Raw genomic sequence first — 12777 nt, forward strand, 5'->3', positions numbered from 1 at the left:
CCAGCAGCCTAACAGCCATTGATTTTGGTGCAAGTCAGACTGAAAATCCTAGTTTGAGCCTATTTCCAGCCATAGGTGCCTACAACTCTTTAAAACAGGATTGCATAAAAGTGCACAATAAGGTCATTTAAGGAGATCAAATAAGCTTTAAGTGGCATATAGCTATAAAAGCAACAAGAGCAGCTGTTCAACGATGGTAGCTTTTGGGATGATCCACAATAGCTGATGTGCTTTTCAACTGGTCTTTCATATAAGATATAGATGAATAAAACGACGATAACAACAACAAAAAATAAAATCAAAAAGCCATCCTCTGAGTAGAATCCTACAACTAGAACTACAAAATTTCACAGCAGTGATCTTTTTCTTTAATTCCCAATATACTTTATTCTGCACAATTATTCAAAACTATTAGTAAGGAATAAACCCAATTGGGCAGAAATTTAAAGGAAGAATTAAATCTCAAAATTAAGTCAGACAGAGAAAATTGCTGTTATTGCTGCAATAGGAATTGGGGGAAAAAAAATATTGTTATCCAATAGTTGTCATAAGCAGATGAGAGCCTTTGTCACTGAAATCTGGGCAAAACACTGGGTTCTTGAGAAGAACCCTCAGCAACCACCACCACTGGGAACAAAGCCATTTACAAAAAAAAAAGCCGTTTCCTCCCTAGCTGATTCCTGTTGTGGTTCACAGAATACCTTCTTACACCCTCCCCCTAGTTCTCTTTCACATGACAGCAGCCCTACTTTCTCTCTCCATGCTCTGGAGAGGAGAAAGGGAGAAGGGGTATCTTGATCTGGTGCTGGCTCCTCTGCATGCAGGGGAGCAGCGCAGTGGAGAAATGGGTAGGCTAACCCTGCAGCTGCAAGGGGGGAAGGAAGGCAGGAGAAAGGACACAGGGATAATTCTCTGGCCAGAATCAGCTGCCACCACACAAATCTTGGCTTTTCCTCAAGTAGGAATAGGAGCATGTCAGCTGAGCAGGATAAAAACACAACTAGGCAATCTGTTGTTCCAGGCAAGTGACTATTTTGTATATTAAAAGTACCTGACAGAGAGGTACTTGTGGAAAGTGGTACAGTGAATAAGATGAGAGCACAAAATAACCTCTAATATAGCAAAAGCATAATACAACACTTTTACAATAAATCATAACATGATCAGTGACAACAATCCACTCTGTTAACTTACTATCAAAGATATTCTATGTATGCAATTATATTCTGATCTCCCTCTTGGTTACTTAAAAATGAGCTAGGGAGAAATGTAACTGCTACTCAGTAGAGAAGGTAAGTGACTTACCCAAAGCACCCAAGCCAGATGTGAGGCTCCAGCATGCTATACCTTCACAACAGGAGGTATTTGCTCCGTGCTTTCCATCATGTTGCTCTTACATTGGCCTTAGCTGACATTGTATCAGGACCTGCGTAAAACAAACAGAATTATCAAAAACTCAGAAAGTTTTGTTTACAAACAAATCTTCCATTTGTTAATCTTCACTGAGTTAAACTCTGTTTTCTGTGAAAAAATAAGAAAATCGAACTAATAATCACTATTATGCCAAATGGATTAATTTTAGTCAGAACTGCAATGGAATGAAGTGTCAATTAGAGTAGTGAAGCATGCTGATAACCAAAAGTCCAACTATTTTCTTTTCTGCAAGGATAGCTGAAAAGTAGTACAACTAGTAAAATTATGGTTTTGCGTTAAATTAATATTCCCCCCACCCCACCCTTTTTTTTCCCTTTTAATCTCAGCTGCTCTTACAAGGATTTAGACTGCTTTCAGCAGTAATCAGTTTGATCTAAAGGAAAAAGCTTGAAGGATCTCAACAGTAATCACCAAGTTTTTCAGAGAGGATACGAATTGCAGTTCTTTGCAGCACTTAGAAAACCAAAAAGTATTTCAGAAATTCCAGATACAGAGCAACTTTATTTTTAAGATAAATATTTTAGCGTTAATTTATAAACATTACAACAAAGAAAAGAACAAGCAAGAAATCTGTGTTTTTTCTAAGTGCATTGGAACAAGTATTACTTTTGTGTTTTTTTTATGGCTATTAGATGCATACGATATACATAACAATATATATATATATATAACAACTATATATATAAATATATTGTTATATTTATATTTTATATAACAAAAAAAATATATATACACAAATAAACAGAAAATACTGGTACTAAAAATAGTGCTTTCTAAACCTGTTCTCTGGACAGGTTTAGATAACCTTATTTGTAAAAGTATCCATTTATTCATCCACTAAAATCCTGAAACCAAATACAGGACAAATAAGGTGCGATTATCACTTCCTGTCAAATAACTAAAAGCAGACACAGCAACCACTGTAGAAAATTGAATAAAAATACCATCATTTCAGTTAGACTAAATAGTAATTTTGATTTTGCTAACATACATGCAATTACCTTTTCACATTAATTATCTTGTTACAGTACAAATGTAGAAATAAACATCCAGTAACACAACTATCACAGTTCCAAAGGAGTTATGAGCGTTTCACTGGTATTCTGACACTACTATCCAGAGCATAAAACTTGTAAAAATGCACAAACCCATGATCTTCAGTGCTTCTCTCAACAGTCTCACAGATACCTTTTAATCACTCCATTATAATCCATTAGGCCTGCTCTAAAATGCAAGGTAATTATTAATAATTACATTGTTGCTGTTTATGTCAAATAAACACTCCTTCCATTTGGATAGCATGCAATCTCAACATGCAGTATTCCACTTTCTTCCATTTGTGCTTACATTTCTGTTACTTCACTAACTTGAATCTGTAGGGGTCCATACATTTCAAAATAGTCCAACCCACCAACCAGCACCTCTGCATGCAGAGCCCAGGATGTGACTTTGCCATCAACTGCACAGAACTTTATTTAAAGGCATAGAGATTAGAATCCAGCAGAGCTAATGCATTTTCAGACCAATGGTCTGTTACCAGCTTCCTTTCATTCAGGGATTTTTGCCATGAGGAAGCATTCACAATACCTCTAGGGAGGTGTTTTTTTTTTTTTTTTAATCTGACTATTAACACCTGCACCAATAAAGGATTAATCACTTCTTCACCCAGGCTCCTTAGGAGCCTGAGAGCATCATATTCCTTGTTCTTAACAGAAATCAGATCAGTGTTTTTGCCCCATCACTGATTATAAAATGAAATATACTAGCCTGAAGGTATGTAGTCCCTTCGTACAATATCTTATCAAACATTAATATTATACATCGAGTTCCAGAAATGTGGAGCATGCTCCCAGAATGAATGAAGCCTCCTCGCATATTTGAACCAGTTTTCATGAAACCCTCAAAGATTGATGCAAACAGGAAAATAGTCTCTTAGAAAGGTGATGCAACAGTCCTTTTGGAGCAGGAATTTCCAAAGCTTGCTCTTCCACCATTCCCTGTTGCCTCGTCAATCACCTTCCTGAATATTTAATTTAGTTGCCAGAGGAATTGTTTTTTTGAGCATTTGAGCTAATGAAAAATGCTGCTGTACACTCAGCAACATGGGTTGATGGGTCCACTGACTCACAGAGGCATAAGCTCCAGCTATTCCACGTATTTGTGGGCCATTTTACAAGCTCACTCTCCTCAGTAGGTCTCCTGGGAGAAGGTTTCCTGAGCTCACCCTGCAGCTCTGCCTTCACTCAGAGTACCTCCAGAGTCTCTCTCCAGCTCCCAAGTCACTAGACTTGTAGGACAATATTTACCTTAGCAATCCTTATGCATCTGATGAGGTTTGGAAGCTGATAAAGGTTTAAAAAAAAATAGTTGGGAGAATCACAGGCAGCCAGACACAGATATAGATACACAAACCTTCATCCTATAGAAAACAAATGTAAAATTTATTTCATGCTGGCTTATTTATTGATTGAATCAGGATCTCCAATTGTACATCTGTCTGTCTTTGATTCTGATATCACTGGCCAAAATTTGGCATCACTGCTCATTACCTTTCCTGTAGATTATGTTGTGAAAAAAAAAGTCTTCCTATATCAAAGAGAATCTGTCTGGATCAGAATAAATAAAAATCTTATATTCTAATTGAGGTACATTCTAATATATATCAAAATACTCAATCATCTTTAAATGGATTTCAGTCCTTCTCCATTTCCAGAAGAGACATAACAATAAAGGCATACAAGTGGAGATACCATAACCAAAACTGCTCAGGTTGTCTTGAATGAGGAAATACAAAAATCAGGGAAGCAATTTAAAGACAGCCCAGCAAACATGTTCTTACGCCTACCAGCCAAGAAGTTATACAACTTCCAGCTAAGGTGATGAATCTTTAAATTCGAAGTGTAGCATAGTGTAACAATATTGTATTTCAACACAACAAAATCTTTGAACTTAGGCTGAACCCTGTTTGGGAGCTTTCTACTGAGAAAAGAAACTACATTTGCATTGATTCTCCTAGCAGCTATTCTCTTCAGAGCAGTAGATTTTGTTTTCTTGACGGTAGGCCAAGAGAGATGAGATTTTTTTTGCCCAGTATTTAAATAAACAGTGCAAGCTGTAAATTTCAAAGACTGAGGATGATTTCCTAATGATCTTGCTTTCAAGATGTAATTTTTAAAAGTTATAAATTCTTGTCAATAATAGTGTATCTGTTGTTCTATCAAAATATTGAAATATGACAAGCATAAGTGCTTTTTCCCTACATATTTACTCCAATACCAGCTACACAACATCGACAATTTTTCTTTATAAAACCAAATCAGCCCTTTTATTTACTTCAGTGACTGAAATGGAAACAACATAATTCGTTGATTTTTAATTGTAATTAAATTCACAGGAAAATCTTTAATTGAAACAACCAATTACAATTTGATTTCTACTTGTATCTTTTAATCATTTGTTCCAAGAAATTTTACATCTTTTTTTTTTTTTTAAACAGTATTCTTTTATGCTGCATTGAAGCAGTCCTATTGTATACATTTATCTTTGCAGTCACATGTGACTACTCTACTTGCTTCATTCCTAATTCTTAGCTTTCCTACATTAGAAATTACGCATGAAGTTCACTCATCATTATTAGGTAATGACTTTTGATACATATCAACTGCAGTTGATGCATATCAATTAGAGTGCCATGGGAATTAGGAACTGCTTAAAATTAGAATTTTGAAATTGTTAAACAAAACAGTTGTAAGTATACATCATTCTTAAGAAATACAAAGTACCAATTGCATTGGTACCTAAAATTATTTTATAAACTAAGTACTTCTACCCATTAAATGATTTAAAATTATTAATTCAAATTTTTTGCAAGGACTTTAGAAACTGTACATCTCATTTTTGCACATCTTATTCCTAAACGTAGATTGGAAGAGGGAAAAATATTTGTTTAATTTTGTTCTCCCAACTGCTTTTAAAACTTTCAATGAACTAGTTATTAACTACCAAATGCAAACAAATAAAAAAAATACTGAAACCCAAGAAAGAGAATGAAAATATTCAGGCATATGGGGTAAGTGGTGTCTCCATCAACACCTAGTTTAGTACTTCAACAAATGATTTCAATAAAACTTTAATAAAATACTTAGACTGCTGTATTTACTATTTTTTAAGGCACATAGCAGTAATAGTTTATAGCAAGTGCAGTTTTTGTATAGGCTATGATAGCTTCAAATTCTTTATATATCTATATATAAAATACACACTTAAAATGTATGAAATACATACTTATAAATGAATGAAAATGAAAACAGATTTCATTTACATATAACTCTGTAAAAATAAAAACTGCCTGCATTTTTCCTAAGTCTATAGGAGAAATCCGAAAGAAATTGTTACATGAAGAACTGGAACAAACTCATTTGTCAGGAATAGTACATATTCTCAGAAATTAAATGCATGAAGCACATTAATTATTATCTTGCATTTACATAGATATTCTTTCATCCTGATGAATCCTGAAGCACTCTGCACATGCACTTGAAACATATTTTCACAAAGCTCAACCAAAATGGTTTTGTGCATCGGCTCAAAGAAACCTTCTAAAAATTAGCCACTCATCCAGCTTCTCTCTCTTTTTTCTTTTTTCTTTTTTCTTTTTTTTTTTTTTCTTCAGAAAATAGCCATTAGCAACCTCTTTGGCAATTCTGACAAACAAGATTCTAAAACTCTTCTACTGGTAGCACAGGAAATTAAAAGAATCTCACAAATTACTCCAGTCCCTGCTATAATTTAAAAGTCCCTCTGGGCCACCTGACATACTCTACTTTGATCTTCCCTTCCCCTTGTAAACCACACAGTCCCTACCCCCAAAATTGAAAACACGGGTTTGCATCTCCAGTCTCTGCCACAGTGACTTACCCAGTCATGCCATGCCTCACAGCATCTTCAAGCTCTAGGATGCTCATATTCCACAATGATTGAACAATACTATTCAGTGAATTTTTTTTTCTCTTTGTGATTTTCATTTACATTTGGTGGCTCCCTGAGCTTCTGTTTTGAAAAGCTATGACTAATTGGTGAAGATCCCTTTTACTAAGCTGTTTAACCTGTATCTGTTGCTTTAAGAGTTCAATAGGAGTGTGAGGAAATGAAGAACTGCTGCATTCTCCATAAACAAGTAAATCCTTCTAACAAAGCAACCCACTACACCATACAAACACAGCAGCTGTCTCACTGTCCTTTCTTTTGCCTGTCAGGTCCAGAAGTTTGTCTCCTGTAGTGTCCAAACACCTCATAACACATCAAACACTTCAAGCTTTTACACAGTAAATGAAATTTCCTTTCTGATTTCTGCAGCAGCTGAAGTCTGCTTTTGGCTGTCTTAATATTTCTAGTCAACTAGGATATTTTCAACTCTTGGTATGAAATAGGTATAAAATTTAGGCTCCTAGGAATCTTGTTGTTTTGTAATAGAGGAATGAGGAGAAAAGGCAGGAAGAAGCATCTTTTTTCTTGTATTACCAGTCAAGCAATAAGTACATTGGCAGCCTTTATGCATGACTGGGTGCATGCTCTGCTACAGTTACTCAAGTATTTCCTCTTCCTTTTGTTTTTTAAAAAATACATGCTTTCAAAGGAAGAAATAAACACAGAAAGAGTTCAAGTTTTCCTTATTTTCCTCTGCAAGGTACTGACATTAGGCACTTACAAAGTAAAGATTCAGATTTTCCAAAGAACTCTAAAAGAGCTATGACAAAATCAACCAAACAGGAAAACTACTCATTTAGCTTTCTGTAGTTCTGCCTAATATGCAGCATAATCTCACATCTCCCTAAAGACCTCTGGGCTCAGAACTAATGGAACAGTTGCAGATATCTTTTTTGAGTCTAGCAGTGATGAACCAAATGTTATTTTACTTTTTAGTATTTGACTTTCTATCTCAGGTCAGTGCTTTAACATCAGTCAGACTCAAGTGAGTAACTAGAAGTGACATAATTTGCAAAATATACCCTGCAGCACAATGAAAAATGATGTAGTTAAATGAAAACAAACAGTGTGCTGGGTAATTGGAAGCTGAACTTATTTTTTACGAACTGAATGAGTCCACAGATATTGTTAAGTGCAGCTTCTAAACGTAACTAACAAATAGAAAGGGATCACTGCTGTCCTTAATGGACTATGTGCTAATTTCTCTACTTAAGATAAGCTGGCATCATCATGAGACTAGTAAAGGAGCTTCAAACATTGTTTCCCACCTTGACCAAATGCTGAGCAAACTCCATCATAAATAGTTGAACCTGAAAGTGATTATAAATTGAATCTTAGCCTCAACAGGCTAAGGCACTATATTCACTCACGTTGCTGAAAATCCACCAAAACAAGCAGCAAACTAATCACTCATCCTTTCCCTTTTAGAACAAAATCAAACATGGCATACATAGGTTACTGCGCTTACCAGCTTTGGCTAGAGGGTCCTTCACTCAAAAGCAAAAAAAATCCCAAAGTAGACAGTCATTTATAAAATTTAGATGCCACCAAAGCCAGTTATTTTCTAATGCCCATGGGACTGAGCATTCACACTTACTATTTATTGCTGACAGAAGCATGTGTAATCTGTTCCTTTTAAAATCAGATGGTATATCCTAAAAATAATAATTGTTTTCAGAATTAATACCGTTATACATTGAAAGCTTCTGAAACTAATTGGCATTCCCCCCAAAAGAACATCATCATGAAGGATGATGGCTTCAAATCTTTCTGTTTCTGAAAGTGTTTTACAAAGTGACATTCTTTTCCCAAAAGACTTTTCTGTGAATTATTAAATTATCAATTATTAGGGATCAGATAGCACTGATCATTTCAGCTTTGCATGATTCCTCTCTAGAAACAAGCCATGGCACAAAGATGCTGTTTGTTCCTGGAGAACATTATTCTGTTTTCTTTGTATTTCCAAGAGCTTCCTATAGTAGCTTGGCAGAGTAGGGTCCCATGACAGGTATCTGTGTGATATGAGTTTCAGTGATGGGTGAAATTGAACTGTATCTTTCAAGAACATGTTAACTTTACTTTCTACTATTATTGTGTCTAGAAGAATACTAGTTTGGAAAGAAAAAAAATAAATAAATGAATTACTAAGCACAAACCAAAGCTTCCCATATAGTAAGAGATGATGAAGAGAAAACAGAGAGGTACCACCTGAAATCTACTGCTGGATACAAAACAGAAACATTAAACTTTTGATCAGTTGTTTTCTTTGCTGGAAAAAAAAAAAAAAAAAAAAAAGGTACTGGGGTCTCTTAAATTCTTTTTTACTGTTTTTTAGTGTTTGTCAGAGTTGCATTACTCAATATAGAGAAAGCTTACTTTAGAGAATGACAGTGTGTACGGCTGGATGAGTGGTGGCAAAACCATACAAAAATTATCAGGTGAGTCAAATTTATTTTTGATTCAGTTCTAATTTTCATATATTTATCTCAGTAAGAAAAATATCTAATTGTTTGGAACTGACTGCAAGGGATGTATGTTTGAGGCTCACACTTGTATTCATTCCCTGAGGGAAGCAAATCTATGTTTTGGGCCAGCAGCTGACTTCTTCACAACCCCACAACCCCACATAAACCCATCACCTTCCTTCTTTTCAGACAGGAAAAATGTTTTAAATTCACCACACTGTGTCAAAAGCGTTGTAAATTGATCATAGTCTCCTGGCTCTTTGTTAGCCACACTTAACCAGTCAGTGCACAAAAATATTGCCATGGTAACGCAGTGATAGTAACAACAAATAACAAAGACATAAGGAGAAAATCATTTATGTACAGTCCAGAGGCTTTTACTCACTTGGAACATCGCTGATCAATTCAGAATAGCAAATTATTTTAAATTAGCAAATTTGCAAGTAACAGAAATGAGAAAAAGAAGGTAGGGATCTTTTCAAAGAATCATTTGCTCAAATTCCATCCATCTCTGTACATTTGTAAACTCCCTGCACTGAACTTCCCCTGCTGTGGAGTGCAGAAACTTTTCATATCTGACACCTGGTATGCACATCAAGACTGTGCAGGGTAATGTAAACTTTCCAGAAAAATGGAAATAAAGTTAGTTGTATAACTATACATCTAGGTGAGAAAATCATTCCTGCAGAAAATGACATAGCAACACCGATCTCTCTAAGAAAAAAAAAGGAAAGATCTGCCAGAACACTGGTATGCCAAACAGCAGGACAAATTCTATTGTGATTTACACATCTTGTAACTCAGACAACCAGTGTCTGACAAGCCATTACGACAACTTGGAAGAAGATTACTTTCACTGTTGTTGTTCAGTGTAGTTCAAAAAAGAAAAATCAAAGACATTCAGGGCATAAATGTAGAGGTGGCACAGACACTGACAGCATCAGGTTAGCAAGAGATAACGAACCAGTGCACTAGGGTGTCTGAATGCAGATTCCAGGACAGCAAAGCATTGTCTCCTAGAGAAATGTAATACTCTGCACACCTGTTATCTCACAGTCCAGACTGCAAAATGACTGCAGGCCCTGCAAGAGTCAATTGGGCACAGAAGCTTTTAGAGGGATATTAATTGCAGTGGTGGTCCCTATGCAAATCAACAGTCTCACTGCTACTGGGTCTAAATGCTGGATTCAAATAAAGTAATGCCCACACAAAGCTAAAACAATGTCTTTTGTGAACTCTTTCCCTTAGTTTTTACAAATCAAACCTTTCCTAAATGCTTCACCAAAATGTAAAATGCTTTCCATTAAATAACAACAAAAATAACATATTAGAATTCTTCCTGTTAGTCTTGGGTTTGACCAACAATTCAGAAAAAACACCCACCACTAAAGTCAGCCATATTATGGTAGGATATTCAGAAGTCACTCAGTACTCAAAAACAGTTTTGCTCACTTGCTCTCTCTCTGGGCAGTAGTAATCAGTGAGGGGAATTACAGTGTTTGACTTGGCAACGTGGTAGAAGCATCACATGGCTCACAATGAGGGCCCAAAGACAGTTTCTATTACTGGTAGCTGGTTATGTCATCAGAACATTCTCACATGTCAAGAGCAGGTGTTCCCGCTGCTGCCTTACAAATAAAATCATTTTCAGTCAGGATTTGGATTTAAAATCAGCAAGCGACCAAATATTGCATCTCGAAATAGCAGCATGTAGGCAAAGAAAGAAAAATCAGTAATTTGAGATCATAGTTAGGAAAAGCAGGTGAACGGCATGATTTAAAGACAGAAAATTTAGCTGTAAGCAGAACAATTTGAAATTAATGCCATGTAATAAGAGAATGAGCAGTTAAAGACACTCTTCAAAAAAAGGATAAAGGAAAATAGACTTTGAAAACAAATTATTGTATAATTAGGTTAAGCATGTGTATTTGGAGAAAATCAAAACAAAGTCAGGGCTTATTCTCAGACTTAAAACCAAAGCCAATTAAAGGTTTCCACAAGTTGGAAAAGTTCTGTTAGTATTTCCATTCTTATGGGCATTTCTTGGTTAAAATAATTGAAGTTTTAATACAGAAAAAGGAAGCACTTCTCAAAGCTTTAACTGAAGCATTTCAATTTGTCTACTCAAACACACGTGCAACCAATCTGGTCCAGAAATCAAAGTTCTCAATGTTCTTCAGTTCTAAACAGTATTGTACTAACTTAAGCTTGATCGGTAGTAATGAGAAACAATAAGCAATTTTTTCCATTTCAGTCTGTCAATATTGGGTTCAGGTCGGAATTTTTGGACAAGTCAGCAAAGAAAGATATGAGTGATAAAGTGATGGGGCACTCACTGGTGTCATGGGAAATAGGCTGAACACAGGAAAACAAGGAAACAAACATATATATCTCACATTTCCTATCTAAAGAATGTACCTCTCAGTGTCTGAGAACTCTTCTAAGCTTCTAAGTGCATGAGAAATTTCCAAAGGCCTTAATTTCATGTCAGCGGAAAGGGGGAAAAATAACCAAAATCATCCCATTTCTTTTGTAAATGTACATTAAGGCTTCTTGCTCAAACTGTTAAGAATATAATTGCTGTCACATTTCTCTGCTGCTCAAGTCACTGGGCTTCCAGTGAGTTTCAGATAATTCTATACAAAAGAGGATCTAGTACCATGACATTTCCTATGTTTGTAAAATAAGCAAAGTACACAAGCAGTTAAATCAGTTTAATTACCTTGAAGGTGGTTGCCATTTCTAAACAAACTGATCAAAACAGACCACAGTTTGAATTCTGTTTCTTCTCCTTCTTCAGAGAGCGCTAAGGTGTCCCCTAAATGCTCATGTGTATCTCTAGATCACAGTGCAAAGGGAACAGTTTTTCTCTCAAAAATGCACCAGGAACAGATATTATTCAGTAACATTCACCACATCGAAACAAGCTAAGCATCAAGAAACAAAGCAGTGTGAGAGCGTAATGCTGACTGTCAGGTTGCCATCAGATCCCTTGGGGATGATTCTCCACCACATCTAACAAGGTGCTGCATGCTGTGCACTGTATGCATAGTAATTTTGTGCAGAGCATCCCTAACAATCAGCTTTCTAGCAGAACTGAAGGGAGAAGAAACCAACTGCACATGCCCATTAAGCAGTTTTTGGAATGAAAAGGGAGAGGAAAAGGAGGTGAGTGAGGAAACTGAGAGGCAGCCTTGAAGGGAGAACAGAGGAGTATTTGAGTTCCATCAGTATAAAACTAAAAGTAACACAGTGACTGGTTGAATTCCAGGTCCTTAAAAATCAAATCCATTGCCTAAAACACAAGACCAGATGGTTGACTGATGTAAATAAATGCTACTTCACTGGCTTGAAAAGAACAGTATACTGTATACCAGCTGAGGTTTTGGCAAATCCTTTTTCTGAGCTTCAGCACTCACCTATTCTCAGATCAGTGGACATGGAGTTTTAAAAATTTATTCCTAAGTTACCGTGGTAACAAATAGATATTGCCAATATTTTCTCCTTATTTTTTACCATAATAATCGCTCCATTTTTATGCCAGAAAAATACTCATTAACATGACCAAAACCAAAATCTGGCAAGCTCTGAGGGTGTCCACTACATCTTTACTGACAGCTTCTTTCTGTGACTTACCACATGATGTAGGAAGCAACGCAGAGGGAATTTCTGAAATTATCTGTATCAAAGAAATACAGTTGATTTGAATTAACAATGAGATATGATTTTCATCAGCAGCCCATTAATTAGAAATCTTCTCACTGCTTTAGTACCAAAGAGATCTTTCCTTTGACTCCCAGCTGTAGGCCTAACCCTGGCTGGGAATAACAATTTCTTGCAGAAAGGATTTCAGTCTCACACATTTATTTAGTCCTTGGACTGTGCTCTGAGA

General features: G+C 36.0%; 1 long non-coding RNA gene across 6 annotated transcripts in view; it reads right to left on the reverse strand.

The window, feature by feature from the left end:
• Positions 1-12777, reverse strand: part of LOC116235064 (uncharacterized) — a 367124-nt gene that overhangs the window by 238744 nt on the left and 115603 nt on the right. For all 6 annotated transcript variants that reach the window (XR_016468530.1, XR_016468535.1, XR_016468536.1 and 3 more), the window contains one exon: positions 1306-1426. This is a non-coding gene — a long non-coding RNA (uncharacterized LOC116235064). The remainder of the gene's footprint in view (positions 1-1305; positions 1427-12777) is intronic.

The sequence above is a fragment of the Phasianus colchicus genome, chromosome 8 (genome assembly GCF_987193195.1).
Source record: "Phasianus colchicus chromosome 8, bPhaCol1.hap1.1, whole genome shotgun sequence".
In the NCBI taxonomy this organism is placed as follows: Eukaryota; Metazoa; Chordata; class Aves; order Galliformes; family Phasianidae; genus Phasianus; species Phasianus colchicus.